Here is a 27017-nt window from a genome sequence, read left to right on the forward strand (position 1 = left end):
CCCATTCCATGGAGTCCAACTGGACTCCATGGGGGTTGGGGGGACTTGCTGGTATTACGGGTACCAATCACACTGGTGCCCGTAATATGGGCTATGTCTGCTGGTGAGGTGTCTGAATTACCTCCAGCCGTTAGCTGGAGGTAATTCAGACACCTCACCTGCAAATTTTTAGTTGGCCAGTGCGGAAACGTGCCAGTATACAGTAATACCGGCCAGCTCATAATGAGGGTCAATGTGTCAAGTCAAAATGCTGTTAATACGGAGTATGATAGAGCTGTGGTCGAGAGGGAGAGTTACCTAATTCGAAGGGAAATACGTATTGACATTTTGGAACCCAGGAAAATTGTAATGAGTAGATCTAAAATGTATTCTGTGCTGTGCAGGATAGAATTGCAGAGGACATGGAAAGGAAGGTGTAAGGGGTCGGAAATAAAGCCAGACACAAAATGGTCAGGTTTTTGGTTAAAGACTTATTTAAATGGAAAATGGGTTGGTAAAACGCCTCTCTAACCGTATTCTGAAGAGGAGTTTCCCTACCTAAAAACCAAAAACTAAGAATCTGGTCGTGTCAGGATGTCAATAACTGAAAAGCCGTCCTCGTGTAAACGTACTATCCTGACCCTCACACTACAAACAAAACAATAACGTGTGAAAGGAAAGGTCTTTAACCCAATATTGGCAAAAAGAAGTGGTCACTGAAAACTAGAATAGCTCCAACGAAAATGGTGTCCAAGCCAAAACACCTTGGACCCAGGGGGTGGTCCCCTTCCCCTGGATTCTGAAATGGGATGCCAATAGGCCTCATTATGACCTTGCCGGTCCGGAAAGAACAGTGGTGGTCAATCCGCCACCACCATTCTTTCCGGACCGGCTGATTAAGAGTCCTGCAGGCGGGAGGTGTCACTCCCGCCAGGTCTGACCTGGAGGGTTTAACACCACCCTCCTGCAGTCAGACATGGAAACACCGGCTCCGTCATAGACAGAGCCCTTGTTTCCATGGTCCCCATGGAGTCCTATAGGACTGCATGGGAATGGGGATTTACCGATTTCTTCCTCCGGAATTACCGGGTCACCGGGATTGTAATGCCCCGGTGATTCCGGCAATCACGGAGGCAGAATGGTAATACAAGTCTGTCGGTAACGTGCCGGAATTTCCGGCACGGTTACCGCCAGACTCGTAATGAGGCCCAATATCTCTTTTACTAACAGTGCATTTGTGCCTCTCCTTGATTCACAATGTTCCTGTTGGGCAACTAGTTCTGTAACAGTCTTTCTTTAATGCAAGTTTCTCCTTTGTCTAGCAAACACTGTCTTTCTTTAGTATTTCTTGTAGCTTTGCAGCTCGCCTGGTATACTCCCCTGCCAGGACTCTATATGTAATTCCAACTTTCTGGAATACTCTCCTGCCAGGACTTATCATGCGTTTCAATTGGCTGGTATCTTTCCCTTGACAGAACTTCTGTGTTTCACAGTTCCTCTCTAGCACCAAAACTGCATATACCGTTCTTGGCTCGGTATATCTGTCTGCGGGAACGCTCGTTTATTGCACCACACTTGCATGTCATGCATCCGTATCTTATTTGGGCTTGAAGCTGTACTTTGTTTTTGCTGCATTCAAACAATCTTCTTGTAGTTTCTGTGTTAGCAATCTCATAACATTCAATTTGTCGTTGACGCGGTTGCTGGAACGCCCCAGGGTCCCCACTTGTTTTGGGTTGACTCCCCAGTTCTCTCCAGTGTCTCTGGTCCTGTTTGCGCTTCTGCGGTGTGGCTCTGCTGCTTGCTTCCTCCTCTGGATTGTGCAGATGTTCTTCCAGCTTCCTTTGCGGCTCCACGGTGAAATGCCTGCTTGGAGAACACTGCCACTCTTCAAGCTGCTGAGTGCCCAGAAACTCGCATACGGCTCCCGCGTCTCCACAGCACTTCCTACTCGCACACTGCATTTCCCCCTTCTGTCTCTGCAGACTCCTCTGCTCCGCCACACTAATACGTCTCTACCGCGCTCGAAAGCCTCTGCATAGGAACCAACCACTTCTCCTGCACGGTCACACTCAGTAGTGAAGTTGCCATCTTTAAATGTCCCGCACATAGCTGATTCTGTAGAAGAATTAGTCTGCACATTGAGCTTTGGGCACCTGTTACCTTGCACCAACACCTTCATCCTCCTCGTCCCAGTACTTCAGTGATTATGGGAGTTGGAGTCCATAGGTGTCATTGGACAGTTTCTCAGTGGTTTTACATGAGAGAATATTTCACATAAAGTTATATCAGAAGCAAAACGAGGAGCCCTTTTTGCTGCCTAAATTTAGGCTGAAAGGAAGAGGGGAACTTTACCCTGTATTATGCAAATTAAGAGCTAACAAGTTACTTCCTGGCCTATGATAGCAAACCATGGAGATGTACTTTAAGCTTGAATGGAGGGCAGTTAGGTTTCTCCCCCATGAGAAAGTCTCTTGCATCCATTCTTGGATGTCGGTCAGTTATGCACAGACAGTAAAATATCTATCCAATCCTGAATTACCAAAAGTAACCCACTCCAAAAAGTTACTTTGTTTGATGAGGTCTGGTTTGCTTTTAGGGCCTATTGTTGAATCACTCATTAATGGAAGCCCTCTTAAAGAAGGGTTTTGGATACACCTCTGTAAGAGCTTTGCAGTTAGTTGGCCGGTGCAAGTAGATCTAGGTCACGTGACTTAAGACCCACCCACTTCTCAATCAATGCTAATCGATTGTGTCTTGTTTTGCCGCCCCTTTCCTCTACTTAAGAAGACCTACAGTCGCTTTTCCTTTATAGTTGGTGAGCAGGTGCAACTGGATCTAGATCACGTGATCTGAAATCCACCCACAAACTTCACTCTCCCTCTACCTTTCCTTCCCCAACTCCAAGATCAGGAGAGCCCGAAGTGAAGGACAGTAGAAGACAAGGGCAAATCCTGTTTGGACCTGTTAAGACCAGAAGGACTGAGGATCTATGCTCCTCTAACATTAGGTAAGCTCCTTCAATAGGTGTTTCAGCCCTTTCTCCGAACAGCCCATCCCTACCATCACCACTCAAATCCAACCACGCCCTTCACCACCAACATCCTAGTCACTGTATCGCAACACCCTCACAAATGTCACCATTCACCACCCATCAGCACTGATCAGCCACCACTACACGAAAACACATACTCGCCAATGTCCACACAGTAATCAACCATGCCGCCGACATCGCCGACCTCCTCACAATACATGACCTGGATAGCATCTTCAGTACTGAGACATGGATGAGATGAGTGGTCATATCTTAAATGTCCTCATCCCCAAGGGCTACAGAATTCTACAAAATGACCATCCAAACAAGACTGGCATTGGCGGTCTGACCATCATTCACAAGGCACCATGGCCATACACCCAACTAGACGTTGCGACCATTGGCCCTTTCTAAAATCTATCCTTTCGCTTCCCGCTCTCACCAAGCGACCGTCACTTTTCATCATCTACCAACCAGTCAGACTTCACTGACTTGGTCACTACCATGTCTCTCACGCATGCCAACAACATCATCATCATCATCCCTGGCATCCTAGCAACCAAGTCAATGAAGGAAGATCTCCACTGCCTACGTGACATTCTCGATCTCACACAACACACCAAAAACCCAACTAACAGGAAAGGTAATATCCTCAACCTCATTATCACAGCCCTCTCCACCCTCCATCACAGTCTTGCTATCCTGCTTGACCATCTGGTAATCTCCTTTGAATTTAAGTCACACCACACCTTTAATGCAAACCCATCAGAAACCCCAAAAAACAAGCCTTCAGATCATTCAAAAACTTCCCAGTGGAGCCCCTAAAATGGGCTGATACAGCTCTGACGAACCAGGACGGGTACTCACTTCCCCAAGATCTCAACACCACCCTCACAAACATCCACCTGCATGCCTCAGTGAAGCAACAACCTCTCTAGCTTAAACCTTCTGCACCATTGTAGACTCAAGAACCGACCTTTATCCAATGAATCATCAAAAAACAAGAAAACAATTGGGGGAAATCATGCAGTGCATCCAACCTCGCCCTGCTCAAGGAATTCTGTGCTACACGTAGACAACTGAGTACCACTGCCAAGGGCACATACCACCAAAACACCATGGCCAAGGCCAGCAATGAACTCGGAGCCCTGAAGCCCCAACGCACCAAAGCCCAAAAGCCATGAAGCACTGCATCAGACCTCTGCCCGACCCACCCTTAACGCACTCCACCGAAACATCCACAACCATCAACTCTTTATTCTTCCTAGGTAAGGTCCTTGAGAAAGTAGTGGCCATGCAACACATTGAAGACAATAATCTCGTTCAGTCCTACCTATCTGGCTTCAGAACCAGCTGTAGCTCAGAAAAGGCCGCCATCAAGGTGATCTACGATGCCATTAAAATCCTGAGTGCTCGGAAGGGGGGGGGTGGGGCGCAATGACCTCGCCCTCAGCTGGTTCATATACTATATTGCTAATCGCCAGCCGTTCTTACAAATGGATTCCTCCAGATCACCAACTCTACCCATCCACGGTAGAGTCCCGCAAGGATCCATCCTATTCCCTGTGATCTTCAATCTATCTTTACATAGAACCGCTCTGCTTCCTCTTCACTCCACACAACATCCACATCCAACAATACGCAGAATACACACAGATCTACCGCAAGATATTTTCCATCAAAGACATCCCAGGCTCAAGGGAGTTCTATGTGATTTCACCATGTAGATTGGTTGCAGCCAAATCCATTGCTTTTTTTTTTCTTCTTTTGAACCATTTTGCCACAAATATATGAGGGGGGTAGACCCCCCCTCCACAGACAAGCCTTTATTATCAAAGTGTTTTTCCTGGGATCCCCAAAGCTCTTAGGCCCTGAAATAGGTTTACTTTTACAGGGCCTCGGTTGAACATTTACACTTTTCCAGCCTTTGGGTTTTCTTGGCTCCCGTAACCCTTATGGCGTTTTCAGTCCCGTGTACAATCGTTAGCCCCAGTCAGCAGCATTACCTCTTCGGAGGCGGACGCTTTCTACTACTCTGCCCGGCTCAGCAGTTGTTGCACTTCTCATGCGGAGAACGGGGACCCGACCTCTATGTTGCAGTATTGTTTTGGTGTCAGTTAACAGGCCCCAGGCCCACTGCGGCTTCCGTGTGGTCACGCCACCAGGCGAAACAGTCCATTTACTGTCTCCTTTTCTCTTGATACTTTGGCTTTTTTGCCGCTCAGGATGTCATCCTTCTGGCGCCTCCCTAATGATCAGCTCACTCTCCACACTACTGCTGGCTCCAGGGTCTAGCATGGCACAGCCCCTCCAAGACGTCCACCTGTCAGAGGCCCTCCTCTGTGTCGCATTCTCTCTCTCTCTCTCTCTGATTCAAAGTTCCTTGTGGTTTTATGTGCGTCATCAGAAACACAATGGATGTGTCGTTCCTCTTTGGTGTTCAGGCGATAACCAGCACTACCTAGAGCCAAAGAATTTGCGAAATGTCACTATTTGGTGATTCCAAAATAGGGTTAACAGTCTTTCCATTTCCCATGTTGGCAGACAATGTACTCTGGACTTGGAGATCTTACAGAAATTGGAGTCCTTGTCCCGAAGAGGAGAGTCACTCCCAGTGAAGTCCCACTTGCCTAGACCACTAGGGAGGGTCTTGCCGAGTGGGCTCACCTCCCTAGTCTCAAAGGGGCGACTCCCCTCTGGGGACAAGGGACAAATAATCCAGATTTTTCACAGTCCTCTCACACCTAGATGGTGGCAATGCCCTTTTGGAAGGATTTCCTGTGACTACCATGGCGCCCCAGAGTTGTGTCCTGCATGGAGCAGCACGGCTCACCAAAGGACTCTGCAAATTCGACCACATCACCCGACTCTCATCGAATGCACTGGCTCCCATTGCAAGCCTGTATGATCTTCAAATCCTGTTGCATGATCTATAAGGCTGTCACCCCGTCCTCATTGACGATTCCAAGATGGCGCCAGACTGAGGACGCACTCCTCGAGTCCTCCATGCAGGCGGGGAAAAGGTGTACACAGCGCCATATGAAAGCCTCCAAATAAGCCGAAGGGGAAGCACAGCACGACGTGGACTGCGCGTCCAGACGGCATACGCCTGAGCAAGGGGTCCGGTACAGGTGACGGAGCCCGTCACATCCAGGCGCGCAGCCAGCGGTGAGAGCGGCCTCCGCTGGAGTCCTCGGAGGGAGGCGGGGAGGCCCGAGGCGGCAGCGACCGGCAGTCCCACACGCTCGGTCGCGGGCTACCAGCGGAGACACCCCCAGGAAACAAAGCCCCGAGCCCCCGTCAGGGGCCATGCCAGAGGCAGAGAAAGGCGATCGGTGGTGGGGGTTCCCCTCCCCCCGCCCGGCAACCCGTCTCAGCGGTGCGGAGGAGCCCGCAAGGTGTCGGCGGCTCCCGCAAAAGGAGCTCCAGCAGATCAATACAGCGGGGTGAGTGCCCAGGGGGAGAGACAGCGGTGCGGGTGGTGGGAAGAGCGGAGGGTGCTGACGGAAGGCCCCGGTTACACAGACAGTGAGCTGCGGTGGTGGGGGAGAGGGAAGCGCTGCTGGGATTGGAACCCCCCCACCCCCTCCCAAGGAAGAACAGGGAACAGACACCGGGCACATCCAACGACCCGTGTTCTGGCGGATTCCCGTCTGATTGCGACCTGGGCCCCCCCAGGTTGTTGACACCCCTGAAGCCGCCGGAAAATCGAACGCCTGCCCGGTGGAGCGGCGTGACATAGGAGGTCGGATTTGGCCCAGCGGGGGCGGCGCATCACTAGGCGCCAGGCTGTGGGTGCCCCCACCTATGTTATTACACGTTGTGTTTGGGCCAGAAGTGGTGCTGTGGGCAGAGCGCGTTTGGAGTGTTCAAAGGTTCCCCCCCAAGACTGCGCTACACCAGCAGCCCAGTCGCCATTCACTGGCACCCTGAGGGGCACGGAAGATTTTTGCCTCCCGTATGGACTGGAGGAGCTAGGCGCCCATAATGAGCTGTGATCCAGACCCATGACACGCAATCGACACCTAAAACGGAAGAAGGCAACAGTTACAACAACGAAACACGCACTGCCTCAGGCAAACTAACCGCCGACAGTAGCTGACTGCCTCAGATGCCAGGTACCAAATCCAAAACGGGCCCATCAAGAGCACGGACCCCGGCAGGCCCCAGGAGGGACAGATAGAGAAGTGCTGGCGACAAAGGGCCGACTCGCCATCTCCTCCACCAGCGTCATTCACTGAAGCACAGACCCCCCCCCCCAACTAGCAATATGACAACCGACAAAGATGAACTTTTAAACTGCTTAAAAGGTATGGAGGCCAGAATGACAAAAGCCTTCCATACTCAAATGGAACAACTTAGGGAGGACCTGAAATCGTCTCTCCAGGAGATCAACAAGGAAATGGCGGAGATGGGTGAAAGAGTGGACATAGTGGAAAGAGGCCTCTCGAACATCACGGAGGAGACTAATCAAAATAGCTTGCTTCTAGACCAGCTGGCAACCGTAACGAACAATTTGGATCTCCAGGCGGAGGACCTAGAAAACCGCTCGAGAAGATCCAATATCAGGGTTAAGGGCCTGGCGGAATCAGTACTGGACAAGGACTTAAGAGACACAATGCAACTCTGCTTTAGCAGCCTACTAGCCGATGCCCAACCTGAAACTATCGGCTTCAACAGGATTCATCGAGTGGGCCCGATACGCAACGAACCAGGGTCGCGACCCAGAGATGTCCTAATAGCGATGACATCGTATGGTCTGAAGGAAGAGGTGCTACACGCGGCAAGGATAAACGGGGACCTTTAAACGGGTCTCGCATACAGCTATACCAAGACCTCGCTTGGATCACTCTTCATAAAAGGCGGCTAATGCAACCAGTCACGAAAGCCCTTCGAACACACCAAATCAGATATAGATGTTGCACCTGTTTGGCCTGTCATTCACATGGGAAGGCAAACAGAGGAATATTGGGAACTGTGCAGAAGGTCTAGCTCTCCTACGCTTGGAGGACGAACAGCAGGAGGCACCCGTGCGCCCTCGGCCAAACACATTTGGCCAGCCAGGCAAACCATGGGAATGGTCGACGGGGAGAAGGCAAAGACAAGGGAGAATGGGAAGGACTGGCAGCACCCAACCGGTTCAGGTTTGTGAACCGAAAGGCCCACCGGATCCGAAGGCGGCCTAGCACACGGACAATGTGTGAAGCACCACCTAAAAGTGAGAAGACCGCAAAATTGCTCCGAAGCGCCTGCACGGAGGTAGGAGGTCACTAATCTTTGAAGCAGGGTCAGAGTAAAACTACTCCTGACCATTGTGAACTGGGGGGAATCTAGAGGCCTTACATCCGTTGGTTCAGCGGAGGAGCCCATTAGGGGCCCAGGCCTCATACTCTCCCAGGATGGGGGGGAAGTGAAGGGGGTGGGAAAGGGTGGGGAAGAGTACGAAGAATAGGAAAGCAAGGAACCAAAAAACTATGAACAAAGATGAGCCACCTCCACAACTGGGTTCAACAGAAGGAAAACAGACAGAGGAAAGTACTGTAGCAGGATACAGGGTCCAATATGCCGAATCCCATCTCCTAGGGAGCAATGGAAGAAGTGAACATAATCTCGCTTAATGTCCAGGGACTAAATTCCCCTGCTAAAAGACGATCGATTCTAGACAGGCTGGAAGCCATGCAAACGAAAATAGCTATCCTACAGGAGACACACCTGCTCCAGCAAGATGAGAGAAGGATGCGTAGTAGATCATTCCCTCTTCAGTTTTTCCCCTCAAGTCAGTCTAAAATGAAACGGGTGGCAATCCTGTGTAGCAGGGACTTGGGCTTCCACAAACAACATCTAATGAAGGATCAGGAAGGCAGATACCTGGGTGTGAAGGCTACCGTCAATGGCCAAATGTACACAATTATAGCAGTATATGTCCTCAATGAAAAGCAGGACCAGTATATTCCCAAACTACTCCAGAAGGTCGGGGGATGGTGTGAGGGCAGAGTGATAATAGGAGGTGACTTTAACTGTGTTATGGACCCAAAAATAGATAAAACACCCCCCCCCGCGACAGCTGCAGACCAGCGAAATAGACAAGCCCTGGGAAACTCTTCAGAGACTTGGAGGTGATAGAGACGTGGTGGTTTTTCCACCCAGAAAGCAGGGAATATACACGCTACTCTGCGGTACACAGGGGACTCTCTAGAATTGACATGATCCTAGTGTCTTCCACCCTGATCCCCTATGTCAAGAAAATAGAAATCGGGGCCCAATATCTCTCAGACCACGCCCCAGTGGTAACCTGCATAGAACTGCAGAAAATAACGAATAGGCCCCGCCCACAATGGAGGCTAAATGAAACAATCCTGAGGGACATAGCGCTTAGGGCTCATATGGAGGAAGTCATAAGAAATTATTTCCTGGAAAATGTCAATGGAGAGGTGGACTGGCGGGTAGTATGGGATGCGGGGAAAGCAGTTATTAGAGGGGAATTTATAGCACAAGCTACGCAATACTACAGGGAGAAAGCCCTTATAACGCAGAAATTAGAAGAAGAGGTAAGAAATGCTGAAAAGCTCCATAAGACCCGTCAGACGCCCAGAGCCTGGCGAGACCTCAAAAAGGCTAGATCCAAATTAGAAAACCATATGGCGGACAGAACAGCGCAAATACCGCTAAACACTAAACAATCATATTACATACACGGGGGGAAAGCGAGCAAATTCTTGGCAGCAATTACGCAAACAGAAGGCGCGCAACCACATTACCCGGTTAAGAAATAGTAGTGGGGAATTGCAAACGGGAGATAATGAGAAACTAGAAACGATGGTCCTCTTTCACAAAAACCTGATGTCTAGCGGGAACCTGAATGCGGCTGAATAAGTGTCCTATTTGTCAGCCATAAAACTGCCACAGATTTCCGAACAGCAAAAAGAACAATTAGGGGCCCCTTTCACAACACAAAAAGGGGGTGACGTGATAGCAGCGCTACCTAGGGGAAAGGCACCGGGCCCAGATGGTCTAGGGAACGGGTTCTACAAAGTATTCCTGACGCAGCTGACAACCCCCCTCACTCGCCTTTTTAACCTAATTAGGGACAAGGAAGCCGTATCAAAGGATATGGGACACTCGGTCACAATTCTTCCCCTAAAGCCGGGGAAAGACCCGGTGGAATGCTCCAGTTACCGCCCCATTGCCCTCCTCAATACTGACGCAAAACTGTATGCAAAAATACTCGCAAATCGGTTGGCGACAGTATTGCCCGAGATAATACATGCAGACCAGGCGTGCTTCGTACGGGGAAGACACACTCAGGATAATTTCAGGCGGCTAATTGACATCATAGATTGTGGCACCAGGGGCGCCCAGAAATTTGCTATTGCTGCGCTTGATGCCACACGAGCATTCGACAGCATAGACTGGGAGTACGTAAGTCTGGTACTAGAAGGTTTCGGCTGTGGGCCGACATTTACCAAGATGGTTCTGGCTAATTACCAGCATCCATCTACGCACCTAATTGTAAATGGCTACACATCAGAAAGACTCAATATCCGGAGAGGTACTCGGCAGGGGTGTCCCCTCTCCCCTCTTATATTCGCCATGGCAATGGAGCCATTTGCCCACAGGATTAGGGAGGTGCAAACAGGGGAGACCCTATATGCAGACGATATTATGCTTTACATGCAGATCCAAAGCACACGTTACCCAGAATAATTAAAGAACTGCAGAGATTCGAAAAAACATCAGGGTTCACAATAAATTACGCCAAAATCCAAAGCACTGAATGTAACCGAGGGTAGAGGGAACATAACATAGCTAGAGGAACACTACCCCCTACAGTGGGAAAAACAGTCCCTGGAATACCTAGGAATCCGCATCACTAGATCCACAAAAAACCTGCTCAAAGCAAACATCACTCCTCTATGGAAGCGCCTGCAAGGAGACTTGCAGAGATGGGACGTCCAGGAATTAGCATGGTTTGCTAGGATAGCGGCGATAAAAATGACCTTGTTACCCAGACTACTGTACGTGGTAAGTTCTACCCCGGTGGTGATCCCCCGAAAATGATTCAGTAGCTCCAAAAAGCCGTGTTTAAATTTATCTGGGGGAATAGGAAGCCGAGAATCCAAAAAAAGATCATGATGCGCCCAACTCTCCTGTGGGGGGCTAGGAGTGCCGGATATAGGGAGATATGTCTTAGCGGCCCAATTGGCGCCAGCACTGAAATTGGCGGGTAGTGACCCCCTCCCAGGGTGGGGGGGGAGTAGAACAGTCCGCGACTGACACCCCTCTATGTATGCTACCATTCCTTAAGCCAAAAGCACGGGAGAGGGGAGTTATCCTACTGGAAGCGACAAAAACACTTCAAACCTGGGATACGGCGATCCGGGGCAGGGGGAACAAACAAGGCCTGGGTCCAATGTCCCCTATTGTACATAATCCAGATTTTTTGCCTGGGCTCCACAAAAAGTTCTGGGACGGGTGGCAGGGAGCAGACGCAGTGTCCTTACGAGACTTGTACCAGGATGATGCCCCACTTTCCTTTGATCTATGCAAACAAAGATTTGGCATCACCGAGCATCACAGATTTAAATATATACAAGTGTGTCACTGGATCTCACACCCAGAGGTAAAACGGGCTGGATTTCGTCCCCCAGTAGGTCTAGAACTCACGATACGGGAGGGGACACAAGAAAAAGGGATCACTAGACTGTACAAGTTACTAGATAAATCGCAAGCAGGTGAAACCCTCCAATATATGAAGGACTGGGAGCGGGACATAGGGGAGGAGATTACACAGGAAGAATAGAGTCAAATCTGGAGGAGGGCTCACAAACTATCCAAATCCATGGCAATCAAAGAATCAGCATACAAGTTATGCTATCGATGGTATCTGCCCCCAAGCAGAATACATAAAATGAACACCACGTATCCTTCAAATTGTTGGCGCCAGTGTGGAGAAAGAGGTGACCTGTTCCATATGTGGTGGTTGTGCCCAAGGATAAAAGTGTATTAGAAAGAAATACTGAGTCTAATCAGAGACATAACAGGTGCAGACCTACCACAATCCCCTAAGGTCATCCTGTTGGGGGCCGTGTCAGAAGGGATATACGCAGCTTCAGGGAACAGAGCGGCCCTCATCATCCACCTACTGTCTGCAGCAAGGAGGACAGTGGCCCAACGATGGAAGACAGTGGAAGGCCCTACAGCCCCATGGTGGTGGATGAAAGTCTGGGGAGTTATGGCGATGGAGAACATTTGCGCCACAAAGTCAGGGACATACCTCAAATTCTTAGCCATATGGGATCCACTTCAGGACTATGTGGGGGAGAGGGAGGCTCAATTCCTTAAACCCAGGATTCTAAGAAACATCCATATCAGATAAAGACAGCAGAAGACAAAGAGGGGGATGAGCTCAGGAAACTGCTTTGCTTTGGTTATAACCTTGGTTCAGTTTGGTTGAGATAACTCTAAGGGAAGGGGGTAGGAAGGGTGGGCGAGGGTGGGGGTACTTGGGGGGGGGGAGTTGGAAGACAATAATAGTCTCAATGACAAAGTTCAAGTAGGTTAAATAATTTGTTTATACGGATGATAATGGTTGTAATACTGTTGTAACCGAAGGCTAACTGTTGTCTTACGTTAAAAACAAAAATGAAAATAAAGTTGGTTAAAAAAAAAAAAGATACCTCATTGACAAAAATCAGCATCTCCGGAGACCGGTGATCCACCAAAAGAGCATGTGTAGACTTGAACTCCGACTGTGTATGAAGGAACGAACCAGAAGGCAAGACTTCTCGGTCTCCCCCCCCCCCCCCAACACTCTGGAACTTCCTCCCTGCTGCCAACATCAGACTTGCTCCAACGCTACTACAGTTCAGGAAAAATGTAAAGACCTTCCTCATCAAGGAATGGCACTCCCTAGCACCTAGGTCCACAAATCCTTCACTCCCCAAACTACCTGAGACTCAGTGATCTGCTTCTTACCGTTTCCTCCTGTGGTTCCTTGTCAATCCCTATCTGCCAAAAGCCTAACCCCCTCCGTTGTTTGCACCCCTCCCTTTTTCTCTGCTTCCCTCACTATGTTCTTCACCCTATGGTTGTAAAGCTCTCAATGGCTTCCCGAAAGCTAGGACCACACTCAATAAATACCATAACAATAATAATGCCATCAAAGGTTAGCTTACGTATTGTAATAATGAATATGTTATGATAAGATTTCTTATACCGCGCACCGTTACCATTAGCATAGTCTCCAGGCATAGTTACTTGAACAAAATGGTGGCTCCGCAGTGAAACACTGCAAAGACTGGAGGGGGGGGCGTCTGTCCTTCTGCTCTCTATATGGTAGAGGAGAGGCGCAGAGGACCCCAGCCAAGATTCTCTATTATTGGTAACGTAGTCGAGCAATCAAGGCCTAGCTTCTTAGGAGGTGATGCAGGCTGGTTCTTAAGTACATTGTGGTCCCAAGCCCCCACAAAGGAATGCCCACAAACTTTATTAGTTAAAACACAGTCTTTATATAATTAAGTTCAAGGTTATGTACACAATTACAATAACTCACTTTGTGCTTAGTAAATCTACAATGGCAAATATATACAGTTTCTATGTGGTACCACAATTATTATCAGATTTCATTAAAGTGTATCAACTGTACTCTGGTTAAATGTCACACAAATCAATTAATAAAGGTAACCAACAATAGACATAGGAGGAAAGCAGTTGGTTAGAACAATTGGCAGAATACTGGCCCCTACCACTAGACACAGTTCTGTGTGGAGATCCCCCCCACCTGGGCAACCTGTAAAGTACAGATATATCACATGCCCAGTCCATATATATTGTTCTATAAGTCTTATTTCCTTCTATAATGTTTCTACCACCCCAATGTAACTGGAATAGCAGAGTTCAACATCGGGTCGTCGACGGATCCTTCTTGAGCGGCTCCCTTTAAAGCAGGAGCCACGGATCGTCGAGATCCCACGAAGAAAGTGAACTCAGTGTGGAGGCGGCAGCTTCAGTCGCAGCGGTGCTCATCGACGGAGTGAAGACGTCCTGCAAGGCAGAGGAGTGCGAGGACCTCGATGTCGATAGTTCAGGACCGCAAAGAGTTTGTGAAGAACTGTGGCCCAGCAAGGGCGTCAAATCGTCCGGCGTCTCTACGGTCTTTGGGTGGCGGGAAACCCATCGTCAGATGCTCCTGGGCACATCGACGGCCTGGCCTTTTCCGGTGGGATAAGGCGGGCAGCGGTGCGGACGAGCGCATCCGTGAATCAAAAGTCTTAGCCAAAGGAGTGCGCAGGCTCCGGTCCTCGGTGGCTCGGCATCAAGCGGTCCCCGCTTCTGGGCAACACAGCTTTGACGGGCCTCCAGTGGTTACACAAACCTGCGTAAACTGGTCGACGACGGTGGACGGAATGTCCGTTGCTTATCTTCGTTCTCCTCGGCGGTCCCAGTCTCTGGTCGGAAGCCTTTCTAGGGTCTGACTTCCAGGGAGCTTCGGCGAAGGTTAGCGGTGCTTGATGGTCCCTCGGAGCACGGGAAGAGGGCGCCCAACCAGGTCCTCACTTGGATCAGTCTTGACGGCTTTCGGCGAAGGGAGACAGCAGTCAACCTTCTTCTTCAGGCTCAGCTTTGAGATTAAGCGTCAGTTTCAACTTCAGCTTCTGAACGATTTCTAGCAGTGAGAGGCCCGATATACTATTTGATCTCTCATTCATTCTGCTGGGTCACACTCAGGCAACCAATAACTCAGAAGGGCATTCAGCAGTCAGTCAGCCAATGAGGCATGCAGTGCATTCAGGTCATTCTCCTCCCTCGCAGACACTCACAACAAGGAATGTGTATTGGGACAAGTACTCAGCCATTCAACGTTACACACTGCATTCATACCAGTTTTGGGCATGACTGTCTCAGTCATTGTGTGAAACACCATAAACCAGACATCCACAACAAGAAGTGCATATTGGTCACACACTCCATTCACCCAGGTCCCAGCCACAGAGTGTACCCACAACATACAGTCACTGGGTAGGCTCCAGCCAGTCTGGCCTGGACTTCACAACACCACCATATATGGAACTTCCACCCAACAGCCATTCAGGTGGAAGGGATAGAGTCAGGGCTTCCCAGGACTTTGGGAAAACAAGGTAACAGGCAATAGAAAGCAAGAGGCCACAGGGGCCATCTTGTTTCCTATCAGGAATCGACTGATTCCAATGGCAGGGCCTGGGTATCCCAAAATGGAGCATACTCAGAGCACCTGTCAAATTCAGCATGGAGATGCCACCAGCCCATACCCTGCTCTGTGGGTCACACACATATGCTAGGGGCACAGGGTTGTACCCCACCCAAGGGTGCCATAAGGGTATCCCATGGGTATGTACAACAAACCAAAAACAGGAGGAGCTGCACTGCCAGGAGTCCCACATGGACTGCTCGGCAGAAAACAATACAGAACACAAATGTAAAAGGACTACAGGACAAGGACAGGGAGTCCCTGTCCCTCCAATGCATTTCCAACATCACAAACACCTATACAACAGGTTTTACCCTACCTTTTTGTTTAACGAGAGTTACATCAGGGTAATGAACATATGCAAAAAACAGACTACCTCCTACTCCAGCTTCTTCAGAAAAAATTGAGAAAAAAACAGGAACTAAAGATGAACAAATCACAAAATATGTCATTGTGTTCTTCTCAAAATCATTCTTGAATAAGGTCTGGTCAATAAGAAGTTGAGACAGCTGCAAACATCTGGGTGCACGTTCAGTTACGTTATTAGTTTTTCAGAAGAAGCAGGGGTCTGAGGTAGTCTTTGTTCCCCTCTTTTGTGCATATCCTCAGTTAAACATAGCCTGCAGTTAACTCCTCCTAGATCACAACTACCAGCGAGTATGGACAAAAGAAGCATAAATCCTTGTATTTAATAACAGCTACTTACTATCATGGCCACACTTGCAACGCCATTAGGGATTCAACTAACCACTGGATGACATGCACAATCTGCGCCATCCAAGACATGCTATTCGAGCTCAAAGCATATGGGGAAATTATGTCAGGGGGACATTTGCCTGAATTAAAAATGTAAAAATATATTTGATGAGGGAGAGGACCAAGAAGAAACAGCAAATTGGTGCCCCTTTATGAATCCATAAATACGTGTTGGAGCACCAGAGTACATTTGTGCATTTCCAAGGTGTACTTTGGGGATTAGGCCTCAAATTCCGAAGTGAAACCACCCCCTCGCCCCACCCCTAGAAACAGTAGAAAGACAGGGCCAGGGAAGAAACAAACAAAAGAAAAAACAAACAAATAATAATAATAGTTTACTGGGCACTGCCAAGTCTTGTTATTTTGCATATACAAAATATTGGTTTATTTTAGACAAATAATGCAAATATTTACATGTTATGTGAAGACAATTTCATATGATCCCATTATATATGTTTGTGTAGATGGCTTTCAGCCTTTGCTTAAAAATTGTCACAATTAGGACATCAAAGTAACATCAAAAGAATGATACACTGCGAACCTTGTCAAGATGATCCAACTTTGTTAAAACAAAAAAGGCAATCAAGAATCCAAGACCATGTTTGCTTGGAAAACCAAGTTCAACCCTCATCTTTTGTTGCTGTAAGCTGAATGCATGCCCAGTCTTTCCCATACAAAACGTAGGCCTACATCTATCCAGGAGCATTTCATATCTGCTTTTGTGTATGATGGTCTTTTAACACCAAGAGAGAAACACCTTCCCGTTTTAAAACGGCTACAGTGTGAATGCAAGACTGCGCTAAGCCCAAAACAGAAACAGGTTCATGTCCAGCAGGCATGGGAATAATAAAATGTCCATCGCCGAACATATTATGCACTTCTAGATGTTTTGTTAGCTAGAGACGAGGCGAAAACTAGCAGAAATATTTTTAGGATGCAAGAGCTTGACAATTCCCACCAATTCACTTTTTAATAACAGCTCTCCTTAACAGAACTGCACTTTTGGTGGAATTGGAGTCGTGCACCATCAGTGTTCTCTAATAATGCTCCTGTCCTCAAACTCTGGATTTAATATTTTGTAGACAGTTCACCAGCGTTCTCAAAATCACAAGATTTCAATGTCCTCTAATAGAGCTCTCGTATCACCAATACTTCTGCTAAGTTCGTTATGGGCATGGTTTAAGACCAGAAGTATGTTTTCTTAAAATATTAAGAAAAATAATATTAGGCAGAAAAATATTTGCCTTTGAGCTGATTATTATACTCATAATGCATTGCTCAGTGGCTGTGAACTTTCAGGGATGGATAATGGGTGGTGAACTGGCATGTGTAGCAGGTTAGCTGAAATGGCCTGTTCAACACTAAAGTATCACTTACAGTTGTAGAGCTTGAAAAGTATTTTATGGTACTGTCTTACTTTTTGGATGGTTGGTGGTAGGTCATGATTCACCAACTGGTGTCATGTACATGGAGGACGCTGCAGAGATCAACTAGATTCCCTTCAAACAGACAGCCCATGCTGTGCGTATCACTTCACATGCAAATTTGTGTGGTGCAAAAGGATTTATGCAACCTGTAATGCTGGGGAATTGCAGGATTCCTTAGGTAGAGAGCGATCAGCGTGTTTCCTCTCTGTATAAATGGTTAGTGAAGGTGCGCTGCAGCCAAGAAGGAATTTTTCACTTCATGCAACCATCTTCACAGCATCGGACCAATAATGAAAGTACTTGTGATCGTTATTGCCAATCCTGGAAAAGGGGTCAGTACCTGAACTTTTGATGTCAAAACCTGGAAATGGTGAGCTTATTTCAGCTCATAGTGGTACTAGCTAGCATATGATAGCAACACTTGTGATACAATCTGAATAGTAAGCCGAATATTTGGGTTATGTTAAAGAATGTGGTGCACAGCGCAAACTATGCTGCCATTGGCAGTAGTTTCCCTTTCAGTGTCTTTCAGAGTGCCTCCCCCCACACCCTCTGTAAAGCGCTCTGTTGCTTCTCAATAAATACCATAATAATAATAAAAGTAACAAGGCTGGATTTAGGACAAGGCTCGACTAGGCATCTGCCAAGGACAGCACCAGCAGAGAGCATCAGATGACCTACAGTGATGATACAGGCCCAAATGTGGTCTAAGTAAAAGGCACAGCAAGTTGTGCATTACCAATTCACCTAGGAAAGCAAATGCCCTGGCACAAGTCCTACACATTGGTACTCAAATAGGCTCTACTCTTCCTTTTGGTTCTTAGAAACATAAAACCCACTGCCATGGGATTCTGTCTGCAGATCACATAGTATGAACTTCCATATTGTTTTGGAACGAACGTTGTTCACTGTTATAAAATTTGTTTTCCATGGTATGGTCGAATAAAGTGACTAAGAGATGAGCATGGTGCCCCGGACTGAGTAATTTGGCCTGGAATAATAATCATAAGAACCTCTTTGATGAAACTATTTGGTTACAAAAATGAGTGGTTAGGTATCAAAGGATTATACTGAGAGATGATCAGTTTGAAAAAAGGTGACAAATTAGGAGAGGTAGAAATTGGATAAACCTTCGTAAACAGAAGGAGTTATCAACAAAGGGACTAAAGATGATACAACTATAGGGGAAATGTGATAGCAATCATTTTTGGCCTCTCATAAATTAAGGTTATACAACTTAACCCGATTTCCAGCATAATGCAGGAAAATGTCATAATTAGTTTGCCTCAAAGGTGAAAACTGAATATGAAATACAAGTAATGCATTTGCTAAAATGGGAATTACATGTTGAAAAAGTCTATAAAAAGGATTAGTGTACATTTTAATTCGTCAAGGCGCCTGGGACAAGGGCCCTAGCAAATATAGTGTTTTATGTGCAGGAATTCTGGTGCCTCTTTTTTATATTGTTTAAGAAGGTTATTGATGTAACAGAAGTCCATTTTTTATTGGAGAGAATATTATTGACTTTCTATTTTTGAAAAGGAGAGTTCGCAAGATTCTGGGACTTACACATTTTAAATTAATTTGTCAATGGTTAATGCTAATAATTAAATTAATACGAAAGCACAGAGAACGATGGAAACACTGATGCGCTTTGACCATTGATATGGGAGATATTTGTCACAACCATTTATTAAGGCCTGTAAAGAGAAGGTCACTTTTATAATTGTATATGAGATAGAACTTAGAGGGAATATATCAGTTATGGTTATCACAATTGAAAGGTAAGCTAAGGATATATATTATTGTCCTGGATTAGTCTGGTCTAGGATTGTTTCACGGGCAAAAGTTAGGTTTGTTTTTATGTGAATCTAATTAAAGCAAATCAATTAACATTACTTGGAATGTGTAAGCCAGTTAAGTGCATAGGTCGGACACTGCAACTCCCTGTCTTTGTAAAAGTGAATTATGCATTTATAATGTTAAGTCATAGATAAAATTGACTGGTAATAACCCAAACAAATCAAATTATGCAGAAGGTAAAGAAGAAGGTTTATTTGTGGGATTGGGCCAGAAACGCAAATTATTAAAGTACTAAGGCCACTGCAATTGAATATATCAAAGTTATTCCCGTATACTCAGCTTTTCAGTCATTTAAAGAGTTTTCTGGAAAGAATGAGAAGATACATGTGTATGGCTCAATTACACACTATGAATTGATTGGCACCATGGAAATTATAGGTCTCAGGTGGGATTTATCGTTTGAAGAGACAATATTGTAGGTTGTGTATAGATACAATGTATCTGGAGTCTCTCAGCCATTTGTATGTGGAGTATAGGGGGTAAATGCTTAGAGAAATCTAAATTTAGATTTTTTTTTTTTTTTATCTGTGATGTAAGAGTCTTAAATTCAGAAAACAGGTACGGAGAACAGCAGGCGTTAAGCCTGGTTGCTGTAGCTTTACGGATACATATTAGACATTTTTAGTTTTAAAAAAAGATAGATCCAAGTGTTGGAAATATTAGATTTCATGAGTATTATATGAAATGTTTGGATTGTGGGATGGTTATCTAACTTTAAATATTGATGGACTTGTTTTAATTGTACTGTTTGTATTTATTAATCACATACCTCTCAACTGACACGCTTTTGGCGGGTGACACCCACCTCGGAGTCAATCATGTAGTTGGATTAAAGGTTTAATGTAAAACATAACACACGTTAATAATAAAATAAAGAAGTGGTTTTTGCCTGAAATATTAAAGCATAGATGTACCTAGATCGCTACCAAGAGAGCCTAAGGCTCCTAAAATGTTACCACCCCCATCCAATGATCCCAGCAAAAGATATGAACATATCAACGTCTTAAGCTTTATTTGATGTTGCCCGTCATCTTCCAAAAAGGGAACTGAAGTTCTACCCCACACCCAAATCAGTTTACTGGAAGCAGTGATATAAAACAAAAATATATAGCGCATAGATGTCACTATTCAGACACACCTGGGAGGGAGATTTCCACAGGGGAATCGGGAGACATATCTACATATAGAAAAGCTTTGGGGCTAGAGTTATCTTAGGCGGAGACCGAGCATACATGCCAAATTTCAGATGCACCTGGGAGGGAGATTTCCACAGGGAAATCGGGAGACACATATTTTCCCATAGGAATGCATTGGGGCTACAGTTATTTTAGGTGGGACACTGTGAAAAATAGCAATATTTTTCACCTCAAAATCGGGAGTCTCCCGCCTAAATTGGGCTGCTCACATTACGAGAGGGGTTTGGGAGTAGTTTTTAAGTAAATTCGAACGAGAAAAAAACGCGCACGCGCACGCGCACACACACCTTACGGCGCAGCAAAAAGAGATGCGTATGAAGAGGCGGAAAACAAGCAGGAATGCGTCTACCTGAAGCACGCGCTTCTTGAGTTTACAAATATGGCCGCCGCAGAGTACACATACGTGCCCAAGTGCGCAGCAGATCAGTGATATTTGACAGGAGGCGTGCCTCGGAATCACCAGAAAGTACGTCCATCCTGTAACCCAACAGCCGCGAGCGCCAACTCTGTGGAAGCCGACGAGTACCGTTTGTCACTAACGCGAAAAAGAGAGGGCTGCAGCCCACCGTGACCCAACACGGAAAAAGGCGGAAAGATACTTGGTGGCCCCGTGGGAATTCCTACTGCTACCCGGATATAATCGCCCGTGCTGCTCCTCCGAAGGTAAACACACTGCCCGGGCACCCGTGGTACTATCGCCCAAAGGAAACGTCCATGCTCCCTAGGACAGGTTACTAGACGCAGCGTGGTCACGTTGTCGACTCTGGAACTAAGACAACTCCGACCCAGTTTGAGTTTTCCATTAAACTAAACAAGGATCCCCTGACGAAATCATGGTCATCTTTGCTGGGCACTTGAAACGAAACATGCAGTCTTAAACTTAGCTATCATGTGTGCAGGAGTCCCCGAAGAGGCACAACGAGAACCCTTCCGATCCTTATCAAATTACCCTTGACATGAAGGCCTGTCAAGCTCAAACATTGAGGACAAGGCTGCATGCCCCAAAGGTTACACCAGCAAATAGCTAGAGATCATTCACTCTTAGAGATTAAGAAATCATATGCACATCGAGAACCGGCAATCATTGCATGGAGGCAAGTGGCTTACAACGTTAACATGTTTACCCTTGGAACGTAGTCTTCCCAAAGTCTTTGAGACGTACAACAGTGACAGGAGTCTGCTGTGGGGCCCACAACGTAATACCAACCCCTAGCCCTGCCAAGTCGGACTCTGAGTCACCCCTGGAATCTCATCTCTTCTTCCTCAAGAGATGTTGCTTGGCATGACATCAATTTTAAATGGTACAAAATTGTGGGAGCCCCTCTTATGCGGTTGTAGACATTCCTCAGTGGGAGAAATCCCATAGAACAGGGTATTTGACCCATGTTCGTTCTCAGCAGAGGGGCTCCCATACACTTGTTTAATCAATTTAAAATGTACAGCATCTTTTAAGTTATGCAAGAACTCTGGCAGCCCCATGATTGCACTATAGCATAGCCATAAAACAATGCTGATTTTGCTTGCAACAAGACAGGTAGGCGTTGTTGGCAATAACTGTTGAAAAATGATGGCCTAGAAATAATTGGTAGCACAAGAGCACACACAGTGCTAAAGCTGGCAGATTTAGATGATGCAGAAATCGTTGATGGTACAAGTCAAACTACAAATCATTGGCATGAATAGATGACTTTGAAAGCATGATGGCTGAAAAGACTGGTGTAACATAGTGACATTACTGTTGATATATAACGGCCTACTGTGAGCTGTAGCCACATAGGTTGACATAGAGAGAGGCAGTTGTTAAGAATAAGCTTTCTTCTTTGTTACCAATGATAGGTCATCTTCTTGACAATTTGACATCGACAAGAAAACATTGGGCGGTAACTTTGACAGGTAGGAGAACGGGACACAATATGGACAAATAATGCAATCTCCATCTTGACAAGATGACGTGGATATTGTTGGTGACAAGATGACATTGGGAAATGGTCAGAGAACATGACCTATATAGACAAATGACAATGTAGTAAGTGAGAACAGGTGGAAAGAGCATTTTCAAAGCAGTACAACAATTTTTTTTTATAGTGACTCCCCTCTTTAGTTAAAATATTGTTTCCGATCAAGCTATATACTGATTTTCTATTAAAAGCAGTCACTGTAATCCCTTTTTATGGAGGCTAAGGCTTGTGCTCCCCATGAAAATCCTTGAGCCACCTTAAAGGGACCAGACCTACCATTTGAGATTGGTGCTATACAGGCCAATGTAGAGACATTGCCACAGGCACACGATACAGCAAGGTCACTGTTGCCACATGACATCACAGCAGTGGTATTCAAACTTTTTAATGCCAAGCCACTCCCTTTGAGTAAAAATATAGTTGCCAGGCCCCCTTAGATGCCATATATACTTATATTTTCTATTAAAAGCAGTGCACTGTACTGCCTTTTTGAAGAGCCTTGCAGCCCACTTAGATATCCTTCAGGCCCACTATGGGGGCCAGCCTCGCGGTTTTAAGACCCCTGCATCACAGGGAGATTGTTTTTGACAATGGGTGGGGGTACACCGAGAACAGTTCACACTGGCAGATGGGGGGAAAAAAAGGGGGTTGACACATCAGTCAATATAGGAAGACCATGGCAGGTCACGGTCGATAGAAGGGACGATAGAGAAGCTCTTCTTCGACATAAGAAAACGGAGACGTGTTGACGGAAGGCGTAATGAAGATGATTGCCGGTTTTAATTATAGAATGCTGCCCAGAGGGCATACAAATAACCCCCAGCCAAATTAGCCTACCCGTCAGATATTAAGGTCTCAGGTATAATATCTTGTGGTTCTGGAGGTGGGGCAGAAGTCGTCGGTCAGGTGCTCGCTCAACTTTTTATAAAGAAGGGTATTTTTACTTCAAGCTCCCACTCAATTGCAAATGTAAAATGCTTTCAAAAAATGCATCTGTGCGGGGCAGTCAGGGGCTGCCACACGTATACCAAGTTGTATGTATGCAAAAACAAAAACAACACGTTAAGATCCTCTTATTTGAATCCTTCTTGGAAAAAGAACACGGCACACACCACATGGCAAATGCTCCGCGATCCCACCGCCCTCACTTCCAAACAATTCTGCCACTCCCTCCCCCCCACTTAGTTTAGGAGACAGGTCGGAGATGATAATGTCCCGTGTTTATTTTTAGCACCAATTCTATTTTTTAATGTAGCCGTAGTAGGGTTGGTGGATAGGGACGGGGAAATTATTTATTTCTGTTTTCTCTGACGGGGGTGGAAGTACGTTTTTTTTTAAATGTCATGAGGATGAGGTAAGCAGAACCCGACAACAGGGTTTTATCGTATGTAGGAGTTGCACGGGGGGCCAAAAGCCACCTGTCAGCCTCTTGAAAAAGAGTACGACACGCTATACGCACGTAAAAACAGTACCAAAAACCAACAGTGCGCGCATAGAGGGTGTAAACAAGGCTGTGTCGACGTAAAGAAAGGTCGACACACGAGCAGCTGCGAAAACCCACGCACTTCACTGAATCCTCCCACTGGACACATGAATCACAAACGTGTAATGTGCAGATATGTTAAAGGTAACATTACCAGATGCTACTTCATGCGGACTCTCACGTACAAAATAAGAATGTATATTTACAGAACGGACACAGCTCTTCTTGCCGAGACCGAATAGAACTCACCCTTTCTCACTATACATATGGGTATAGATGTGCCCCGCCCCCTGGTAACTTTGCATCAACAACACATAAAAAATACCCTCACGTGGACTAATTTTAAAAAAACATATTGAACTTTTTAGATTTCTCCGAAAGACTAATATTTCTATGAAGAGCATTCTCCTACCTTATGTTGGATCGGGTTGAGGGGATTAATTCAGCCCACTCCCTCCTATCTTCTCTATTCCATTCATCCTTGTTTTCCTCTCTGGGCCCCTCACTCTCCTGCACCGATGAGGCTGGAGGACCCTCCCCTCCTTTCTCCGGCCGTGTAGATGCCCCCATTTTAGTGCCCGTGGGGCATCGAAGCTCCTTGCTGCCGCCCACGAAAGGTGGGCAGCACTGACGCATGCTTGCCAGGAAGCCACCCCCTTTCCGGGTGGCCCCCGACGGTGCAGGGGCCCCTGAAGGGGGCTGCTGCAGGACTGTGCAGCAGGAGCTGCTGGGTATTTCAAAGTGCGTAGTAGCATCATTTCCCACACGCCTTCTGAGTGCACTCCTCCCCTCCTGCTCCACCCCCTCCATAGTCCTCCCTCCACTCCCGTCTCTCTCCCGTGCCCCCTCTCTCTCATCTCCTCCCACCGACACTCGTTTCCTCTCCTCCCACTCGCTTGTTCCATCACTCCTCCACTCTACCAACACACATATTCACTGTTCCAACGCGCCCACCCACCCTTACTGTTCACCGTCTCATACACCCCCCCTTCCCACGCGTTTTCACTCGTGTCACCCTACTTCTATTCCTCTTCGCATTTCATACCCTTTCCTAGCCCCTCCTCTGAGAGTATATCCTCCTCAACCAGTCCATCCCATTTTCCCCTTCTAGCTGCCCACCTCCTCCAAACCCTCCTCCTTCTCCACGCCTATGTAACCATCCTCCAGTTCTGTCCTATTCTGTTTCATCTTTTCATCTACCCGCCCATTTTTCTATCTTATTCTTTCTGCTCTCTCGTGTGGGGTGTCAGTGCCCATTCACGTGCCCTCTCCCCATCTCAACCTACTTGCTTCTCTTCCTTTTTTCTTCTAAACACATTTATGATTGTCTTTCCTGAACCATCCCTCCCTTCTTATATCACAGCTCAATCTTCACATATATCAGCCCCTGCTTGTTCTTCACCTTTTTATTAATTCATTCGCCACTCTCCCCATCTCTACTTCATTCCCCTTCCTCTAGTTGGTCCAAACTCTGCTTTCTCTCCCACCCCCCCACTCTCCCCTACTCCTTCGATAACCTCTTCCTTTTCTACTTCCACCCAATTCAGTAATTCCATACCATTCTCCTCAAACCTTATTCTGTCTGGCCAACGTGTCTCCACACCTGCTTGGTCCCGTCCCTTCCTGCTTTACTGCCACACCTCACTTATTTTTCTAGTTCCTTGATTTAGCCCTTACGTACTCACTCCTGCAGGTCTCTTGTACCTGCATCAATCCTTATCCTTTAATTCACTACTAGATACCTCGCACGTTTATACCCTACCCTCCCACATATATACCTAAGTGTACTATCACATTACTACGGTGTGTTCCCGGTGGGAGTTTTCTTTACTCAACCTGCCAAACCATTTCACCCACATTTCGCTTCTGTCACTGAACCACCATCCTTCCTTACTCCCTTTGACCCACCTTATGACTTTCCATGCTCAGTATCACCTCCCACTCACCTACTGGTTGCTCAATGCATGCCCATGTGTTTGCTTTACTCGCCCCCACCCCCTTTAGTCTGATGTAAAGAAGAAAGCAAAATTCCCAGGTTACTGCGCTGATGGGAGAGTAGGCAGCGTCATTTCTTGCTCTTTGGTTTACAGGGAGAAGGAAAGCCACGCCCCATACTTGGATGCCTATGTAGTAAGCAAGACTCCAAGGAAACTAGTTTCGAAGTGCACAAATAGAGAGAAAACTGGCCTTGAGAGCTAAATCCTACAAGGTGGAAGGGCTAGCATGTACAACTAAAATCATTCCCAGTTTGTATAGGGGAGGAGTGACATACTGGTAGATGGTGTGGTAAGGCAGGGTAGGTAGGATATGTCAAATTCAGCACTGAATTTATCAGCCTGTCAGATGGATTCACCTCTGTTACCTTTGGCCAATCATCTTAATTCCTTCTCAGCAAAAGCTTCTGTTGCTAACCCCAACATCCCATCCACTTTGCCCGGAATAAAGTGTGGGAGACTATTCCCCCCCCCCATGGGATTCAGTATCTTGCATGAGCAACCAGTGGCATCAACGCGAAATCTCTGCAGCCAAGAAGAGCAGTAACACAACCAATACTGGAATGCAACAGCCTTAAGTTGATATTGCCTTTACAGCTTTGTGTAGAACTTCCCATATCCCCCTCCCTCTAAAGAAGCAGTGCACTGGGGCGGGGTTTACCAGACTAATTAAAGACCTCAAAAATCAAACTTGATCCCCTGGGGGAAAGAACAGGAAGTGATTGGCCCACTAGCAAAATTAGAAAGACCAATGGGAACCGGGAGGATACAAAGACCAGGGAATGCTGGGCTATATTAAAAGCCCAAGCCGGCCAGGCATGGATGAAAGGTGTTTGAATGAGTTCAGGAGAAGAGTTGGTGGACGAGAGAGTAGATGGAGGAGAGCGACCAGTGGAAAAGAGTGCTGCATAGACTGGAGGTGCCGTGAGAGAGTGCAGGTCACGTTTTGTGTGATAGAGTGGTGCCAATTGAGTGTAGTGTTAGGAAGTGGGAGAATGTTTCTGAGAGCTAGAGGGAGAGAGAAAGATGAGAAGAAGGGCAGGGAGTTATAGTGAGAGGAAGTGTATGAATAATGGTGCAAGTGTCTTAGAGAGTCAAAGT

The 27017-nt window shown here is 46.7% G+C and overlaps 1 protein-coding gene across 9 annotated transcripts in view; it reads right to left on the bottom strand.

Annotated features, from left to right (window-relative positions):
* KDM6B (lysine demethylase 6B) overlaps window positions 1-24679 on the bottom strand; it is a 2050345-nt gene extending 2025666 nt beyond the window's left edge. For all 9 annotated transcript variants that reach the window (XM_069646240.1, XM_069646239.1, XM_069646242.1 and 6 more), the window contains exon 1: window positions 24335-24679. The gene's annotated coding sequence lies outside the window, so the exon portion shown is untranslated. The remainder of the gene's footprint in view (window positions 1-24334) is intronic.
* Between the last annotated feature and the right edge of the window lie 2338 nt (window positions 24680-27017).

Source organism: Ambystoma mexicanum, chromosome 1p, assembly GCF_040938575.1.
Source record: "Ambystoma mexicanum isolate Mex_15411 chromosome 1p, UKY_AmexF1_1, whole genome shotgun sequence".
Classification (NCBI taxonomy): Eukaryota; Metazoa; Chordata; class Amphibia; order Caudata; family Ambystomatidae; genus Ambystoma; species Ambystoma mexicanum.